The sequence below is a fragment of the Lepisosteus platostomus genome, chromosome 7, assembly GCF_059453375.1.
Source record: "Lepisosteus platostomus isolate fLepPlt1 chromosome 7, fLepPlt1.hap1, whole genome shotgun sequence".
In the NCBI taxonomy this organism is placed as follows: Eukaryota; Metazoa; Chordata; class Actinopteri; order Semionotiformes; family Lepisosteidae; genus Lepisosteus; species Lepisosteus platostomus.
Genome location: NC_142617.1, coordinates 41,707,906 through 41,728,428, shown reverse-complemented (window position 1 = coordinate 41,728,428; position 20,523 = coordinate 41,707,906). Strand labels below are relative to the sequence as shown.

General features: G+C 39.5%; 1 protein-coding gene and 1 long non-coding RNA gene across 2 annotated transcripts in view; one reads left to right on the top strand and one right to left on the bottom strand.

Annotated features, from left to right (window-relative positions):
• optc (opticin) overlaps window positions 1-20,523 on the top strand; it is a 132,612-nt gene that overhangs the window by 72,759 nt on the left and 39,330 nt on the right. The gene's annotated exons all lie outside the window — the stretch shown is intronic.
• Window positions 11,261-15,084, bottom strand: LOC148658801 (uncharacterized). Its single transcript, XR_015940193.1, has 3 exons — window positions 15,025-15,084; window positions 11,920-11,984; window positions 11,261-11,393 (listed from the first exon to the last, which is right to left on the bottom strand). It is a non-coding gene; the product is annotated as an uncharacterized LOC148658801 (long non-coding RNA).

Below are 20,523 nucleotides of genomic sequence, written 5' to 3'. Positions count from 1 at the left end.
AATTAAATCAAATGAAAAGGGTAACCTGTGCCCTCTGTGGACAGTTCATTGGCAGTCCCACACTCCAGGCTTTGTTTTTTGAGTATTCTTTTTTGGCTAAGCTCTTCATTTCTTGAGTAATGAGATTAAGTTGTTTTCACCTCTTCAGGAGTTTGGAGATTTTAAGTCAATAATAAAATTCCGTGAATAACTTAAAATCTGTAGCTTACTACATGCTAAAAACGCCTGCCAAGGCAGGGGAAAGCCGAGTGGACCCCACAGTGAAGTCACAGATGATTTTCTGAATTAAACATTGCCGGCATCAGTAAACAGTTCCTTTAAAGCCATGTACAAATCCTATAATCAGAAAATGACATTGAAATGGACTCTTTAGCCTTCATTGGCAGACTTGTAGAATGTAATGGCTGAAATCCTGAATATCTGAGATTTAACCTTTTCTGTCGGGCATCCCAAGTTTCCACTGACTTTGTTCTGAGGTGCTTGATCTCCATTGATACTGACAGTTATACACTGTGTTGATCCTATGTTTCACAGATACATATCTGTATCATTAAAGCAAAAGAGAAACAGACGTCTGTTTTTAAGGCGCTTAAAAGAAGTTTCAGACTGTATTCCTCCATTCTAAGACAGAGAAAATTCCATAAGGATAAATCAGGATTTATATAATTTTGGTTTTGGCTTTCTGCAGTAAGAGTCCCGAAACCCTCCATGAGGACGCAGATGGAGAGATCAGAAAGATCATGGCTGTTAGATAGCTGTTAGAGGTGAAATAGGGAACTGTCGGTCACAGAGGAGGTCTGGGACTCCTGTTGCAGAAAGACATCCAAAACCAAAATTATACTTCAACTTGTGAAAGCAGTTTTCGCCTTTCCACGCCTCTTCCTCCTGTTCTCCCTTAGTTTAGACACTCCTCACCTGCTGTACGCCCATTTCCCCCTGCTCCCTGCCCCGTTCTGTCTTTTGTTCTCCTTCCCCTTATTTCTTTGCAACTTTTTCTCTCTCCCTCACACCTAAAGGCTTCACACCTGAAATGTTTCTTTTTCTTTACCTTTCAGGTTGAAATGCATCTTTACCTGTTCCTTTGCAGCCTGCGCACGTTGACACAGCTCCCTACTCAAGCATCTTATATGAAAATGTAATACCGTGGTCAGTGGTTGAAGGAAAAATAGTTTATGATGAACGGATTCCATGTTCAATAAAGCTAATGTTAGGAAAGTAACCAAGTCAGTTTAAGAGGATATACTCTTAACATATGCATACTGTAGTTACTCCTGTTGTGTGAAACATTTTGCAGATCACTGTAAGCAATATACTGTACTTTACATACACCTTCAGCACAAAGTTCTTACAGATGGTTTTCTTTTAGCATGTTGATTTTTTTTTTACTACTGTGCATTGGCGTGTTTCCCTGATGAGGAGTGGCAAGGGGTGCTTTCAGTACTGCAGGAGCAAGCCCAGTTGTTTTCAATTTAAAATGAAGGACTGAGGCCAAGAACCAAATCCAGGTGCTTAATAGGGTGGTTTAGGGCAGACAGTTTTGTTGTCTGGATGTTTTTTTGATGCACTGCACCATTTTTTCTGGGATGCTGCCTTGATGGATCAGTTGGTGCTGAGATTCAAAATGGTAACTCGCAGAGCTTCCTGGAGATTTGAAGTCCTCATGCTGCTGTTTTCTCCTCTCAGTTGTTGATCGATTTTTGTCTTTTTCATCTGGAAAGCCAATGCCCCAGAACACAGCCATGTTCCACAGCTCTCCCTGTGCATTGTGCATTAAAGCACAGAGTCTGCAAAAGTAACACCACGCTTTGGAGGATGGGTCAATATGAAGTATGCTTATGACAGCATCCAAGACATACAGTAAATACATCTAATAAGACATGCAAATACAAAAACATTAAAAAGAGCAAATAGGTAAAAGTGAAACAATAAAATTGTGACACCATTTAAATTGGACAGAGTAGAGAATTTCACAGTCTCCGATGTCATCTGTCTGTATCTGTACAGAGGTGTTGCATTATATGTATTTTCAGTATTGGTACTTTTGCATTAGAAGCCAATTCTGAGACATACAGTATCGTGGAACAACAGCAAAACTTTTTATGTCAAGTTGAGGATAGGGCTGTAAAGCAATAATACTTTCCTCTACTGTTATCATTGATACTCCTAGATTTCTTTAAGCCATTCTGAAAAATAGGCCTTGATGGAAATAGTGGAGACCATGTCAATGACACCTGGGCTTCAAAGTGCTGTAGCTCTTTGTACGATGGTCTTTACTCATCATGACAGCTTGGCTAGCCCAGTGCGCTCGATGTCTTCGGACAACATATGCACGGAGTGTCATTCATGCCAGTGATTGGTCATTCATTTGCAGATCATGGGACAGTGTTTATTAAAGAACTGATTGTTCATCCACCCATAACTTCCATATTGTTCATTCTTTCCTAAGGAAAACAGGGCTTTACGGTAAGTACTGATCTCATCCTTGAGAGCGTCTTCCAGAAATGCTTAGGCGATTGCTCAGTGATGGCTCTGTCGGGATCGCTGACTGCTATGTGCATTTGTAGCCCACGCCCTCCTTCCACTTTTGAGCCAGGCCTGAAGGTTTGTATGGGATTCTCTCTTGATGCTCAAGCACCCCTGATTTTGGAGTAGCTGAAACCCTTACTTCCACTTTGGGGAACAAGGACTGCATGATTACTTGCCACTGGTAGATTAGAAGACGACCACTGTTCTGGAGTTCCTGAAATAACAACCTTGCGTGTCTGTGTAACAGCACTGAGACAGCTGCTGGCTTATCTTGCTTTGAACCACGCGGTGTGTCATGTCACACATTGGCTTCAGAGGCTAACTGCCCTTTAATAAGCCCAGATTTGTATTAAGGAGGCTGACCTTTGGGCTGATAAAATGTAATTACTCAATGCTCCAGCAACGTTTTCACAGATGTGATGGCTTGAAAAACACCTGTTCTTTTATTGAAATATCTGACGCCCCCACAGAAAGAAGCTGAAGACTAATTATTCTAATTGGCTTACCTTGTGCGGTCCAAAACTAAGTTTATAATTAAAAATATCAACTGCACGTTTAAAAATTCTCTTTAAGTGCAAAATAGTTCAAAACTGTTGAATAAGAACTTTGTTTCCATTTCTGTATTTTTAATAACTTCAGGAACAGGCATGTATTTCCTGTCTGTTTTGTACAGCTGTGAATCAGACTGAGAGGAATGACCTACTCCTACAGAAACCATCTGTAAAATGGCAAGTCCTTGGAGATAACATTTTTGACATGAAATGTGCTGCAGTTTCACAATAAATACACAATCTTTGCTTTAAGTAATATTCTGTTGTTTTTTAATTTGCTTCATTTAATATTCCACTACAAAACAGAGAGACCATTGAGTGGTGTGAGCTTGGTGCATTGGCAAGGGCTGTGTAGCCATTTGTGGAGGTCATTTTATTCAAGTCTCCAGATGCGGACACTGCTGTAGTATCATCGAGGAAGGTATTTTTTACCCCGGCCATTGGACATGGATAGTAGTATTTTTCTGAATGTTAACATGTCACAACATCTCATCTGAAGGAAGTCATTGACAGAAGTGTCCTAAGTCTGGCTACATACTAGGATGAGTGGTTAACTACTGTACAAATACTGTTAAGCGACATGGGTTTTTATACAAAAACAAGGATTATTTCAGACATAGTACCCTGGGCACATTTTAGCAAAATGTTCAGCTGTTTGGCAATTTTTTTTGTAAGTCTCCAATGTCCACCTTTCTCCACAGGCAAAGACAGTGAAGTCTGTGCAGTCTTGAGCTATACATTAGACTGTTGATTTTTGTCCTTTTCATTGTCATGTACAATGCATGTTTACCAGTGGTACTGTAGATAAACATCAGACACAGGATCTGAAGATGTTTGTCCCTCCAACCACCCCCAGCCTCACGCATTGTGAAGACATTGGAATCATCAGAAATGCAGTGGTTGCTTTAATCGTGCAAGGGTGTGTGAGTACCAAGGTTAAGACAACAAAAATAATATGTAATATCTGAGACCGAACAAGCTTTAGATTCTCATATTTGAGAACAAACTGATTGTCTTGAAGATTGGGGTTTTTTAGGGTCATGACTGACATAACCAAACCTTTTCTGTCTGAGAAAAATGTGTTTTAGATTGTGGTGAGAGAGTCTATTTTTATAATGACAGAAAGGTTTGTTTTTAATGGGACAAAGCCTGCCCTCAGTTTTTCCATGAGGGCTGAGCCTACTCCAGATCTCTCATGAGCAAAATTAGTATGTCTTTCATGCACTCTATTGAGATAGGTGGCTGCCCCTTTTAAGTGATGCAATGGTGAACTCTGCAGCTTTCAAGGTGGTTAGTGCTTCACACTTAAAGAACTGTGAGTAGTTTCCAGTTGTACAGTACCCATCCATGCCAGCTGACAGCATTTGCAGTTCATCAGTTCAGGGCATATAGAATGATCCCTAACAGCTTGGAGTTCCCTGAGGCAAGGAATCAGCGAGTAGTCCAAACGTCACAGCTTATGCAAGCAGCTAACAGAATAAGCCAAGAGCACTAAGAACAGTTCGCCAAATCAAATGTTTGGATGACTTGATGAACTGCACACAGGCTTGTTATATATGTGTTAAAGCCTGGCCAAGACTCAACTGCAGAAATGACAAGTCCAGTTCCTTACCTACAGTGTAACGCATTTAATGTCTTATAATTATGTGTTTCAGACCCAGGTACAGGCAGCTTAAATTCTGAATTTGTGTTATTCTGTGTTGAACCTCCCATCTACTGTACGTTGTGATTGTAATCTATCACTGGTTATGTTCATTGTAATCTGAGCTTCACGTAACATTACAACATCAGCAAGTTAAAATTCCTTTTAGACATATTTGGAATGAATCTCGAAAAATTCATTTGTATAAATCCCAGACTTTTTGCAATGGTCTGGAGTAAGTATTTTAAGGGACTATCCCTGAGTTCATGAAGGCCCCAAATGGGATCAGGGTATTCTCACCTGAAAACATCGGAAAAGGTCCCGTGATGGAGAGGGAGACTGATTTAATCCAAGGTTTTCCCTGCGATAATGTTCATAATGATTGAAGTCTTTTGCAGTTCCTAAAAATTTGCAACTTTTAAGTTGCTACTTGCACTTTATACAGTACCTCATGACGGATTAGGAGCTAAAAAGGAATAAAAATGAACGTGTAAATGGAGCAAAGCAATGTTTGGTTTAAAGATCAGGAGGTAAGTGCTGAGATGGAATGAAAATCAGAAAGTCCTTGATAAGACATATTTTTCGACCAATCAATCAGATCTTGCAGAACTGTTCCCATATCTTAATAAACAACATTTTGAACCAAAACAGTAGCTAATCCCAGGCTTTTTAAGCCTTTTTAGGTTTAGGCAGAGCGGTTAAACACTGAAAGTGACTGAGGGAGGCTGGGGGTGGGAGAAATGAGGTGGGTGTGTACTCAGTATCTACAAGCCCACCCAAAGTGTAGTACCTAGCTGTGCCCCAGGTCATGCTGTATGTGTACAGTATATTGCCCTTTTGCTCCAGCCACATGTTTGTCTGACACATCTAAGCGCTGTCAGTCCAAAGTCTTGGCGATGCCTCCAGGACACCAAGGTGTCCTCCCATTAAGGGAGTGCCTCCAGATTTTTAAGATCAGTTTTCTGGCTCTCAAACTGTCACGTCATGTGAACCTTCCCCTGGTCCTCTGAACAAAATGTCAAAGATGTTTTTGTTTGCTGCATGGCTGTGCATTCACATTGCACATCCAACAAAATATTTTTGGCTAGTGTAAGAAAAGAGAAGGGCTCCAAGTTTTTATAATGTTCAGCAAAGTCAGTTCAAATAAGTGCTGCTTGGGTGAAAATCTGTCAATTTGTTATATAAGAGTCGACCACAAGCCAGGCTCCTTAGGGTGCAAGTGATTTAATACAGCCAATTCCAGTCTTGCCGACTGCTAAGACTTTCCTTTCACTCCTACTTATCTGGCACCCACAGGCACTGTGGCATGAAACATTTGTGTCTATTTTAGAGGGTTTTTAATGTGTTCTAGTAGGAAGTGCATTTGTACTAGAAATGTAATCATGAATGATTGTGTGTATACCTAGTGTACCTGAAGATGGATTTATTTCTAAGGATAAGGTGAGGTATCTTTCAGCACTGAGGTCTTTTTCTTGTTCTTAAAATGGATCTTAACAAGTAACTCTGTGATGACTGTGAATGCACACTCAATTTACATGTATTAATGTGCAATATAAGCAAATGCTGTGCTTCATTGGGATCTTTTTGCAGCTAACAAATAGATGCATCCTTAAATCTGTTTGTCTTTGGTTAAGTTTGAGTGCACAAAAAAGAAATAGTCAGATGGGGAATTCTATAGACCACAACACAAACCACGAGGCCCCTTATGAATAACCTAACCAGCTGTGGTTCTGATTAAAAGCATGCTTATGTTTCAATTTTTTTATGGATAGCTCAGACTGAATCAAAGGGGCACCCTTACAAATGACGTGAAACACAATAACCTCTGCCTGTGGTTTACCCAGGCCCAGACAGTTTGTTTTAATTGACCGTTTCCGGCATCGGGTGCCAGTTCCTGCTGTCACAGAGCAGTCCTTTTGGCCACAAGAAAAGATGCTGAGCCAGCTGTCATCCATTCATGGGCTTTGTATGGGATTGTCTGTCTGCTCACACAGGCTGGACAAAAACCCAAATACCCCGTTATCCGCCTCATACTGTATGTTACCAAATTCATCAATAACAGAGCAGTGACACTATTTCCCTTCAAAACCGCACAAAAATAATTTTAATTGAATTAATATAATCATTGACATATGAGAAAGTACAAAGCAGTTACTATAGTGATTTTTAGGTCAAAGATTTTGCCTTATGGTATCTGAAATCTAATAATTTTGTACGAAGAGTTTACTCTGCTTTGTACTGCATTTTTTAATTCTTTGGGGGAAACCTTTATCTTATTGCACATCTTCTTTTGCTGTAATACCTCTTCCAAAAATGAATAATTGTACTTATATGCATTTATATATGGCTTTTCATACCAAAGCTTCACAAAGCCCTTTATATACTGTGTACAGGCAGGAGGGGACCCGCTGTCTCTATCACTGTAGTGCAGCCCCCACTTGGTTGACAAAAGGCAGCCATTCTGAACCAAGAGCCCCACAGCACAGCAGGTAGAAAAAATAAGACATTTGCTTCACCAATTGCATGGAAGGGGAACTTTAGGAAGCTCAGAGTGCACAAGCCTTTAATGGAACTTATACAGAACATCTGGTTTAACACCTCTAGCTCTTAAAAAGTGTATTGGAATTTTTAATGACCAAATCTTCAGGTCTTTGTTTACCATCTTCTCTGAAGGAAGGTATCTCCCTAGGCATGTTGTTCCTGGTCCCTGTAGTGGATCATTTGGAAACACCAAATGCAGCAGCATTTCCTTAGATTTCTCCCATCCCGGTACTGGTCAGGCCCAGCCTTGTTTATATTCTGAGATCTGACCAGATTGGACCTCAAGGTGGAAACCATCCTGCTCAGGTAAGAGGGAAGTAGCTGTGGAACTGCTGTTTATTAGCTTTGTTCTCATTTATATTACTTCCTTTCCAACTTGACCTTTGTTTGAAAATGGTTATTTCTTTATCTTTGTTACAGATGATTACACGCAAAACAACGTAAAAGCAGATTAGTACCATCTAAGAAAGCATTATGAACTTTTTCTTCCTGAAAAAATGTTTGTAGTTTCCCAGTAATTTTGTATTTTTTAAATTTTGTTTTGTAATTTCCTAGTGATAAAAGTGCATTTGTTGCCTGCCTGAGAGTTGCTGAGTTTTTCAATGATTTACTAGTATTTTATGTAAAATGAAATTCTAAGCAGTCACCTGACAAGCAAAACGCTTAAAATATTTTATAGTCAGTCAGTAGGGCTTACTTTTTTTATCATTTCCATCTTGTTGCCGTGAGATGAAGAACTTTTGCACATGGTGTGTATTGCTTTAGTTTTTTTTTATCAAAGACGTGACAGTCACAACAGTCTATTTTCAAACCTTTTCATGTACACCAGATGAGAATGCCAGATACAGGTTTGAACGCTCTATTCAAAACGTCATGATATTTGAAAATATTTGATAAGGCTGAAAGGCTACTCTGTTCAGCTCGACTCTTGAGGAATCTTAAAGGGTCTTCCCTAAAGTCTTAAAGAGATAACATTAAACTCCAGGCACTTCACAGGAGTACATACAGTATTATTGTAGACCAGTTTTACTTTGGGTTCGCCCTCTCAGACATTAGAATCTATAATTCTTTGCTGCTACTGGATAAAAAGTAGGACAACTTTTTTTTTCTTAATAAGATCAAAGTCAGCATAGTCTTGGAATTCCCATGCTTTGATAAATTAGCTTTTCTGTGTGTTCGTCTACATTTTAAGATCACTTTCTTCTTTCAAGGAAGAAATTAAACGCATTTGAGTCAAAAAAAAAACTGAAATTGGTCGTCTGGCTCCTTAATATTATACCATCAGTCTTTATGAAAGCTTGGAGCAGCTTCCAATATCAAGTTTCCTAAGCTTGAAGGAGAAGCAACTCTTACCCAAAGAGTTGAAATAGAGTGTGGCTCCTATTGATGATTAAGTCTGTAGTCAAGATAAGGGCACTTGGTGACAGCAGAGAGAGGCATACCTTTCAGCAGTGAAGGCATTTGAGGAGAAAGTGTGCAGGGCAGGTAACCTCATATTGTAATTTGCCTAGAGAAGAAGGCCAGATACATAAAGTTGTATCAATCTAAGTGAAAGCAAAATATCACCATCTTTTGTGTGCAATAATTGGTAGGAGCAAAACTGCTGACCACAGTGTGGGGGGACTCTGCACTGTCAGTGGTTTGCAGAAATCCAGTCTCAATTGAGCATCTGGTGCATGATCAGATACCTGCCTTACACAGAAACATGCCTTTCCTGAGGGTGAGATGCAGTCTCTGAGAGTTGAGAAATCCTGTGCATCTGCATCTGGTGTGCAAATGTCATTGCCGCCGTGGAGAAAGACCAGACCTTTTCAGAAAGTTTCTCAAACTCTGAAATCGGAGGAATTCACCTTGCCATACCAGTTCCTGCTTGGTTCTATAGTTTGCATACTACCGTCGGTGTCACAGTGGTGTGGCGATTGGCATTGCTGTCTTTGATTACAGATTGAGGTTCTGTGTGGTTCTTGCATATTCTTCCCTGTGGCCATGTGCATTTTTTCGTCTCAATCTGGAAAAAAAAGTTGTTGTTTTTTCAGTCAGACTCTGTTTCACCACTCCAAGAGGAATATTTAATCCAATTCAGCAGTGACTACACCATTTTTGAGCAAGATTAAAAGCTACTGATGCATGTGATCCTGATCAGAAAAGACAGTGTAAAAGCACCAGATGAAACACTGCAGATGATCGGAACATATTTGCATCCCCGATTTAATAACTTGAGTTTGCACGTTGAAAGAATTTTGGCATGCATGAAAGGCTGGTATGAAAGGTTTTGTACTTTACTAAACTTTTAGTTCTGAATATTTACATAAGAAAATTGTGTTTTTTTACACTTTAATTGGGTTCAGCTGCATCCCCATCAAAATGGAGGAGAAACCTTTTCAAGCCAAGTTAGAGAAGGCGGCCATGAACAACGAGCCATTTATACTGTGTTGTCTGTTCTAGGACAGATGCCTAAATTTGTCCTGATAAAGCCCAGGTTTTCTCAAAGAGCTGAACAATCCCTTCAGCTCCCCCTGGAGGACATCCAGGTCACCTTGATTTGTATTTAGAACAATTCAGCAGGAGCTGTTTTGGCACCAGGTTTAATTGGTCCTTGATGTTGTGATTGTTTTAACGATTGTAAAAAACTTCTAGTGGAGTCAATACTTCACTTAAGTCTTCACCTTAGTCTAATTGGTAACAGAATGGTAATTTGTCCCAGTTAACTGTTATACACTGTTGGAGAAAAGGTAGATCTGTCAGACTTCACTAATAACTTTGAACTCTGAAAAATCTGAGCTTATATTTACTTAAACAAAATATTGAAGATGCTTTCTGTTTAGGTATGTTAAACAACAAGGATCACAGTTCATGCAAAGTAAAATAACTGTAAATGTTTTAATTCAACATTGCTATTGAATCCGAAATGTCTGATCTCCAAAAACAGTTTAAACATTCAGACTTTGATAAGTGTATCTGTTTTTTTTAATAATTTTATTGTCAAAATGTTTTCCCAAACCATTCTGTAAATGTTGGAGATCTTCTCAGTTGCAGCAAATTTTCTAGAACAAATTTCTGTGCTGGAAAAAAATATTGTTGATATAACATTTAATCTGATTAGGATTTAAATTTCCAATATTTTATGTTCAGTTTATCTTAAGACCTAGGTAAGAACAAAACAATATAAAAAATGATATTTATGAATATAATAATCTCTCCATAGTAGCTGCCTCTTTCAAATTAGAATATTCACAATGGCATTTTCTCAGAATCTCAAACAGCCCTTTGAGAATTACTCTAGAGAAGCAAGGTCTCTGTGTTTTGCATGAACAGTAGGAAATGAATTATTTCTGGTAAACGGTAGTGTGATTGTTCTAAATTATAGTTAATTGAATTCATGTCTGACAATCAGAAAATGCAAACGTTATAAAAAGTCTGGCCCCCCGAAAACAAACCCGCAAAATGATGAGTCCAATTACTGCGGGGGTTAGTCAGGCTGACCAAGATTGTGGGGTTTTCCCAGCACTGGGAGAAACCTGGCTTGGGACATAAACAGATTTAATGTCTGGAAAATGCCCAGAGTAAATAAACCCGCAAAGTCCTGTTGTTAGCGGGCACTGTGGCAGGAAAGAACATACTTTTCTGTGGAATTGATCACCCAACCTGCGTCAGTGCCTGCGTTTCAGAGTAACCATGCATTCCTGGTGTCTTTCAGAGCCTCCTGGAATCATGACGAAGCTGGATGGCCTCGTAACCAACAAATGAGAATGTTTGGTGCATCATAAACAAAAATTCCACACTTGTGGTGCAACTTGAGATAAACTGACACTCTGATCAGGCATGAGGGTCAAACAAACTCTGTGAAGAACAGTTGACAGGATCATTTAATGGTTAGTGTTTTTGTAGGCATAATTGTTATTAGCCCAAATATTGTCCCAGGAAATGACCTCGCCTGTAGCATTTCAGTTCCTGTTCCAAATAGTATCCTTCCACTTTATAAAGGCTGCAGGAAAACATCGGGAGTAGACCCTACTGATGAATCCAATGTGATAGGCCACTGTCATGGTGGAAACAAGCCCTGAGCAAGTTGTGGTTGTTTCTTCTGTATGGCTAGTAGCAACATGTTCAATGCACCTCTTGGTAGTTCTTGTCTACGAAAAATAGAGTCACGGTAATTATTCAGGTTGATGTTTTTCCTATTAGTGTGAGTAAGCTTGCAGCGTGCCACTATGAAGAGAGACGTCCACATTTTGTCCACCATCACTAACTATCCCTCCCTGCAACCATTTGACAACCAATTGGATTGACCCACTCTACTAATATAAAAATTGGATGAAAACTGAAATCTGCCCTCTTCTGATGTACAAAGTGCACTGCATTGCCATGCAGTGCCAGCGACACACCATATCACCAATTGTGTTGCTGCCTCTCATTAAGATATCTTTTATTCACAATGTGTTCTCATTGCAGGCATTTCAAAATGATGTATTTAGGAATTTCATACATGGGTACACCTCATACTCACACACATAAAATGGCAAATACCACAGGAAACCATTGCTGTATTGTTGATTTTTGCATTTGTTTTGCATTAAAGGAGGCAGTCCCTTCCTACTTGAAATTTTTAAGGGATTTTTAATCTGTGGTTTAATCTGTGGATTGTGGAATTCAACTCACCTGACGTGAATTAGAGAAATCCCTTTCACTTTACTGCTGCTCAGTGCGCTTGGAAATTTAAATTTCTGAAAAAGAACAAAGTGAGGAAAGTGGGATTTACACTAAGAGCCAATCAACAGCACAAGGTCATAGTTCTGTTAGTATGTGACCACAAACAGTAATATTGTCACTCCTAAGGGAAACAATTACAGCTTGACTGCTGAACCATATTTTCCACTCATGCTGGTTCTGCTCTTATTTGTGGGTTCTTTAAGATTTCAGGCCATGATTGCTTGTATTGTCATACATGTAACCATTGTATGGTCCTATTCATACAATATATACATATTCAGATGTGGCTGTTGAGGCTGTGAAAAGTTAGGCATGAATTTTAAGAACTTCCCTGGCAGAACAAAGCAATCCCCAAGGCTAATTTAACCACTTTATCACATGATAGCAGTGCAAGTTACAAACCCTTTGAAACACAATCTCTTAAAAGGGAGTGTCTAAATAACACCTCAGGCATGCTTATACTGTATTATACAATCAGGAGTTACAATGTCTGTATACTCAAAGACATTACAAATACAATAAAAGCAGATTGGAACCACAAGAATTTTGCAGTGTTTTGGTGTTTTGTAAAAGCTTTGTCTGTATGTAATGCAGCTTAATCTTGGGTTAGAAGAAACCAAGTTTGTCATTTCATGAATCTTTAATTCACATTCATCAGGATCTTCAAAAATCTAGCCACAGCAGCTCAAGATTAAGCACAGGAGAGTCTCGAATTTGCAAGGGTTCAGTGCAGAGAAACATAGCGAATAGCCAAATTTGCATATAACCAAGTCCACCCCTGTATCGTAATAAAATGGACTGCCAAAATCCTCCCATATATGATCATTAATAATACTAATGCATATGATTATATGTTTATTCAAGTAACATCGATAACTAAAAAAAACAATTATCACAAATTTATAGTAATCAGATAAAATAAACCAACTAATCCTTCTCTGCATCCAGCAGGTGTTAGCACTTTCTCCCTCTGCCTCCATGATTAACACACCCCACTGCAATGAAAAGGGCAATAAAACTGTCAGGGAGCCTGTAAAGTCGTCTCCAGCCTATTATTCCCCATTTTGCCGACACAGGACTGAGAGCATTCGACAGTACAAAAATAAGACCATGCTGACGTGCTAGGTAGTGTGTCTCAGGCAAGGAGAGGCAGGCTCCCTAGCTAGGTTTATCTCGCGATCCTCATCTGAAAGTTGCGCTTAAGTCTTCAGCTCAGTTTCATCCCACCCTGCTCTTCTTCCATACAAGATGGCCAGACTGAATCGTGACTAAACAAATTCACAAATGTTAACGCAGAAATGTATACGCAGAAAAGCCGATATAATGAATGTGGTGCTACAACACTTCATATTTACCAATCAGATGTACAAGTATTGGCTCATTGTCAGGTGTTCCCTATCCTTGACTGTGACCTTAAAACAAAATTGATAACATTTCAGGAGGACACTGTAGAATTATGTTGATGTTCATTGAAAAAACTTCAAAAAACAGTTAAATTACTGTGCAGATCATTTGAATACTATGTATTATAACATATAATTTTACTTACTTGTAGTCAGCAAAAATATCTAGCAAGTAACATGGACAGAGCACATGGTACAATACATGTGGAGTTAATATGAAACAAATTGCAAGGTCATTGTGGTTTGTCCATGGTTTTCCCCTCAAGTTAAAAATACAGTACTGTATCTGGGTTTTTCATGCACAGAGATACTGTGTTTGCAAATTATTGTTCTTGCACAAGTAGCCTTGCGTTTCTTCAAGTCTCCACATCGAAACGGCTTTTTTTAAAAACTCTAAATAATGCATTGTTACAGATAGTAACTATGTTACAACAGGACTGCACTTAAAAGATGGTAATGAATACAGTATGTGTAGAAATGGCAAAATCCTGCAGAGGCAGAGCAGTTGGCTTATTAGAATAACACTGGCTGGGATACATGGAGTCGAATAAGGAGAAGAGGCACAGTGCGCCTCCGTCTAGCTCTCCTATGTAAATTCTAGTGTGAAATGGCCGACGGTCTCCAGTGGTGCCCATTTGGCAAGTGTGGCGCTTTCTGAGCCATGATAAGAGTCCTAGTGATCCCTCAGGGTTTAGATTGATTGCTCACTGCAGACCACAGGAAGGAAATCATTAGTGATTTGGGTATTTCAAGGAAATAAATGTTAAGGATTGTTTATACATTTCAGCACATCTACTGTCTTTTTTCTGCGTGCTTAAATATGTACAAACGTGTATTACCAGCGCTTATCGTTTGTCAGCCCAAATCAAGCCTTAAGCGTCATGTTGCTGCTCGTCCCTATACAAAAGAAGCGATGAAAGGCAGTGTGGAGAACCCAGGTGCAAACTGGTATGAGCAGGCAGACGGTCTTAGTCACAAGACACAAGTAAGTAGCCATGAAGAGACAGGAGCAAAGCACGAGGGGAAATCCACAAGTGCAATTTCACATTTTATGGTTGGTGAACAACACAGAGCTTTAATCCAGTACGTTTCCTTGAACGGTGTAATACACCAGATGCTGCAATTTTATACTAAACTTTTTACTTCTTTAATATACTCAGTTTTGTAACGATATAACGTAATAAGCATTGTAAAAACCTTTTTGCTTTGGATTTTATAGCAATATGCACAGTTTACTGTATATGTTGTTCTCTAAATAGTTAAGGTGACCTTTACAACACGCAGGCAGAAAATGGACAGTTTAGCTCGAGCTTTAACATTTTAAAGACAATCAATATCCATAAACATATGAGCCTCCATAGATGTGAATAATACTAAGACATGACGCATGCCAACAATTGAACCATTTAAGACGTAAAACTGTGGTTGTAATGTATGTAAAATCACCGTGATTGTAAGATCTATGGTTTTTATTTTCTAAGGCACGTTTTCATTTTCTTTTCCTGCCCTGACATGCTGTTGCCAAACGCCTAACTATGGGATACCATCAGGACAAGACCTCCACTGCATGTCATGATAGAGACCGCATGTATATCGCAGCAGTGTATATCGCAAAAACTATCACGACTGGTGCCTTGCTTCCATGACATACCCAGATAAGACGTGCGGCAATATATGGACTCCATGTTGTGACGTGGGGGGCGGGGCGTTTTGTCACGGTATATCATATCGCGATATAAGAGCTTTATGTAGCGAAATGGGGGCGGAGCATTTTGTCGAGGTATGTCATATCGCGATATGCAGGCTTCATGTCGCGACATGGGTGCGTCTGCTGGGGAGGGGTGTATGTGGTATCCCGATATATGAACTTCATGTCGCGACATGGGGGCGGGGCGTTTTGTCGAGGTATGTCATATCGCGATATGTGGGCTTCATGTCGCGACATGGGCGCGTCTACTGGGGAGGGGTGTATGTTGTATTGCGATATAGGGACTTCGTGTCGCGACATGGGTGCGTCTGCTGGGGAGGGGCTATGTCGTATCGCGATATGCAGATTTTATTTTGCGACGTGTGGGTGGGGCATTTTGTCGGGCGTAACATATCACGATATACGGACTTTATGCTGCAACAGTGGTGTCAGATTGTCACGACAGTGATGCGTAAGGCGGCTGGTAGCACGATGTGATCGTGATGCGCGCACCCCTATCGTGACACTATCTGAGTCGTGAATGCGCTGTGGATGCCATGACATTCTTTGTCTGCTATTCAGTCTTGAGCTCAGTGCGACTTCTCTAAGATGGATCAGTTATTGGAAACCAATGGATGTGTTACTGTCTATCCAGCGTGCTCATACGGTTAACCGGGGCTGCAGTATTTAGACCAAGAGGAAACTGAGTTACATATGTATCTATATGGTCTCGGAACTTCCGCTGTAGCGCTTAACCCAATCAGAGTGTCGATTCTTAATCTTGCTAAGTTTCACCCAATCGTGGCCCGAACTCTTCACCAAGATTCAGGCCGGGGGTTTAGCCAATCACGGGTCTGAGAGCTGTTCGATCTGGCAGCGCCAGGTGGATCGGCTTTTTTACTGTCAATGATAGTCTAGTTTTAAAATGCTTTACTTATTTGCAAAATAACTTAATCGGCTTTTTTTTATTTTAACGTCTTTGTTGATTCACAATGTCCCGTATTCTTCTAAATAAATACATTTTTATTTGCAATATAACTTTCTCCACTGTTTTTTTTTTAACAATTTTAATCGGATATTTAAGGCAGGGGAAACACCTTTTGCTTTGTACTTTGAAAATGAATAGAAGTGTGAAGTTTATGATTAATTATATAATTGTGCGTTCAATTTTGTTTTTTCTTGTTAAATTATATCGATCTTGAAACTAATACCTAAAAATGTGAATATGGGCACTCTTGTACCAGCGGTAATTTGGAAACTGGTGTTGTCAGGATACAGCAACGGTGCCCATTCACCAATAAAAGGAGTACAAAGACAATAAATTTCCAGAATATGGTTAAAAATTAAAAGAGAAAACACTTAACCCAATGAACTAACATAGTAACTCCTCCCTAAATGTAAGACTGTTTGTTAGTGTAAAGACTGCAAAGACTGTGGTCGTGACCTTGCTGTATTTGTACTGTACGTCACAGGGTGACATCACAGCCAGAAAAAGAAGGCAATACAGTATATTAAAACATCCACCTCATACGACCAGACTCAGAAAATGAATTGCACCCATTGTTTTAATCACATTCAGGAGTTAATGTACCGAGTATATACAGGTACTTGTAAACTTCCTTATAGTCACATGATTACCCGAAAAACCAAGGCGCTATATTTCGGGAACGAAAGCAGCACACAAGCTACTTCCAACGACACAAACCAGCACAAACGCAGCCCTAACGAATGAGGTGGGTTTAGTCGTTTGTGCTGTTTGTGGTGGGGGACAACTTTACGGAGCTGTTCTGCTTTTGTGCTGAAATTTTAGAATTATTTGATAATCTGTTGGTGTGTGTCATGAGCAATTGTATGGTATTTGGTCCTTGAAATGAATGATTTTATAGGGAAAGAAAAAATTAAAAAACTATTTAATAACTTAATAATGGCAATCAATGAGCATTTGTGTAAATAAGTGCTTATCCTGTGTAGTACTTGACATACAGTATGTCAGTTGAGTAAACAGCCCCAAGCCCTCAGTATCCTGGCATTAAATACTCCTTTCAGAATAATATTGAGATTGTGAAATGCTCTGAGGAGAACCACCTTAAGGCAAACTTCATTTAAACCTTTTCAACGTTAAGGTGGTCTTCTGAAAAAGGACTTTCTTGTATAAGATTATTTAAACAAGAGTCTCTTCTTTGATGGGGTGCACATGTTTTGCCCTCTGGTTTTCTCCATAGTATGAAGATCTTTTGATGTATGAGGCTGTTTTTCTTTAATCTCTTCCAAACTAGACTGTAATTGTGAATTCACATACCCTGTCCTGAAAAGAACCTCGGAACGTAGACTGTTGGCATACTTCAAGGGGAAACCTTTGACCACGTCCTGCACCAAACTTAAATGAATTAAGAGTACAGATGCAGACATGAGAAAAGTTAATAGAGGGAGATAAAGAAAATCATAGCATTCGCCCTGTAGCACGCAAGTGTCTTAATCAGTAAAAGGCTCTGACACCATGAAGCGAGATGAACTCTGACAACATGAAGCAGGATGAGTGCTGACATGGGTACAGTCAGGAGTGTAGTTGGAGTTAGTTGTGTCTCTTAACTCCCAGAAACGGATGTCCATCAGCCCTTTCTCATTTACCTGTTGAGGATACAGAGATTGTCACTGTGAGCTGAGATGTAAAGACATAATGGGGTTTTAATTGGTTTTGCAAACAACAATCAACCTGGGCTTCCATGTCATCAGTGACTCCTGGGCCTCAGGAGAGTACAGTGATATTGATGAGCTATGTGCTGCCACTGTCCTGCAAGGCACTACAGACTTTACAGCCTGTGACATACAGTATGGCTCAGACAGTACTGGAACAGTATGTGCACAGTGCTGAATTCTCCCTGTTCAGTATAACTGTTCCTAAATGATTGTTTCTAACACCGTAGATGTTTGAAGAGTGAGTGCTGGTTCCTCTTTGTACTTTCCACTTGTCTGGTGTAAGAGGCAATAGGCAATGTACTGTATACAGAATATGATTGCAGAAATACAGTGAGTCTGTGATCTCATGAAGTGAAACATGTCAGGTCGTGTCACACAAGCACAGTTGAAAAACTTCTAGACCACTCAGTGATCTTTCATGGACAGGATCCAATATATTTGAGAACTGGAATACAGTTCAGAAATCCTTTTTAAAATTTTTAATTAACTTTTTTTCACCAAGCCAAGCCTCAGTGAGGCCCTTGGCATTCAATGAACAGTTGTAGATAGCGTGACTTGTAAACTTTCAAGTTTACTGACAAAATGATTTTCCAAGGTTCATTTTAATTTTCACTGATTAAATTCTTTCGATGTGAGTTTATATTCACCCACTAATAGCAGAATTTTCCTAAAAATAGGCTGGAGGAAGCAGGGGGTGGGGGGTGGGCGATTAGGTGTATTAAAGAGTCAGTACATTTGCTTCTGGAAACAGTTATTTGTGGAAGTATGGAAAACTTTGAGTATAATTAAATCTGAATTTCACATTGGTGCAGTGTGTCAATAAAATAAAAAATGTGCTAGGATCAGGATTTCTCCCATAAGCAAGTTTCACAAGCTGAGTGTAATAGAGGGTTGAGAAGAGCAGAGATTCCATTGTATTTTATAATGAAACAAAGTATCTGCTTTATAATTCTTCACACCTCGATTGTTGTTTTCCTTACATCATTAGATCAGAGGGATTTCTCCATTCAGGCTTTATTAGTTTTGTAGTTCAGAACTCTATCTTTAATTCTTTGGCATTGAGGCGTTGGATAAACTGATCCCGATATTCCCAGGCCCCAGAGTCTTATATATATGTTAATTTATTCTGCTGTGTGCTGTGTGTGATTTTGTATGCATTTAGACTTTGCATTCCCTTTGGATTGATCCCAGATTCCAGCTCTGCTCCAAAGCAAAAACACGCTTAAATCATTAGGACCACTTTCAAACGTATTTGCCACTTGTGAAGGTGTAAAAGTCAAGCAAGACTTAATATGATAAATAAGAGGGTATTCAGAATATCTTTAATAATAAACAGTAACTTTATTTTTAAAGACTATACAGTATGTAGAGTCTCTGACTGCCACAAAACCCCTTCGATTGAGAAACGGTGGCCAGGAGAGCAGAGACCCATGAGGTTCTTTACGTGTTCATGTCTGTACGCGTGGTGGGCTGAGTCTCTGTAATATGCCATCTCCTCTCTCTGGCAGTCTTCTGTGTGGCAGCTGACTGGGTCCAGCCCTCCCACCAGGCTCGGTGCGGCAGCACAAGCTGAAGATGGATTCGTCTGCCTTGGTCCCGTATTTAATCTTTTGCTTCTTTGCGCTCTTCCTCTGTTTTTTCCGTCTTTGCTGTTCCTCCTTCCCCCCTCTTCTTCTTTTACATCTCCTCTGCTGCTGTTTCTCGTACCCGTTCCCCCCCTCTTCCTCCTCCTCTTTTCTGCTTCTCCACCTGTCTCTACCTCCGTCCTCTCCTCTGCCTCCTCCTGGCAAGCTTTTCCGAATTAGACATGAAGTACAAAGGCTCCTTAGAATAGATGGGTGCACGTTTATGTCTGATAGGGCTGTTTACTACCATAATTAATACACTTTTAAAACAGACGGGTACTCTATTTCACACAGTTGCCATTAAGCTAAAAATGTGATATTTCCATGATGTTGTGACCATCTCTTATGAATTTATAAAATGTTAAAGGTTGAGGGTTTTTTTTTCTGTATAGAATTAAAATTATTTAAATGCCTCTGAATTTAGGGGGGTCTGTTTCAGCTAAATACCAGACTTTCAAAATTACTACCATCTCCTTTGAGAAGGCTTAAATATAAAATCTATGTAATGCTTCTGTTTTTATTGTTTTATTATTTTCAGTATTGTTCTGTTTTTTAATAGAAACTGAAATTGACTCAAATACTGTCTTGGGAAACCTGAGTTGTGTCCTAGATTCTTGTAATAATTAGTCCAGGAAATGGCTGAAAGCCAATTGAATTTTAACTGCACTATTGGGCCATATGATCCGTGTTTCAGCAGTATGTGATGCAGAGAGGACACTACCCCTCTGAAATTAATTTAAATTGTTTTTAAATTATTCAGAAGCACAAACAAATACAAAGTAGTAAAAATTTGCTAGAGCCTATCAACATCACAACCTGAATAGTTATTTCAGTCATGATATAGTTCTATATCAGAAAGTGGTTTACTTGTTGAATAATTATCGCATTTCAAATTGCTTAATCTTTTAGTTCTTGTCTGGCCTTACATTTCTGCTAAGATGTGATAATTTGACGGCTTCCTGTGGTTGCAGCTAGCTGTAGTGACATGTCTGAATGAAGATGCCTGGCTGTCCATACCTTTTAGTTTTGACTTATGTGACACCATAAGTTTTATACTGTCCTTAAATGCATTCACAAAAAATCAAGAAGAGAAGAGGTCAGGGCTCAGGTTTCAGAACTGTAGGCTGGGACATGTTTAACT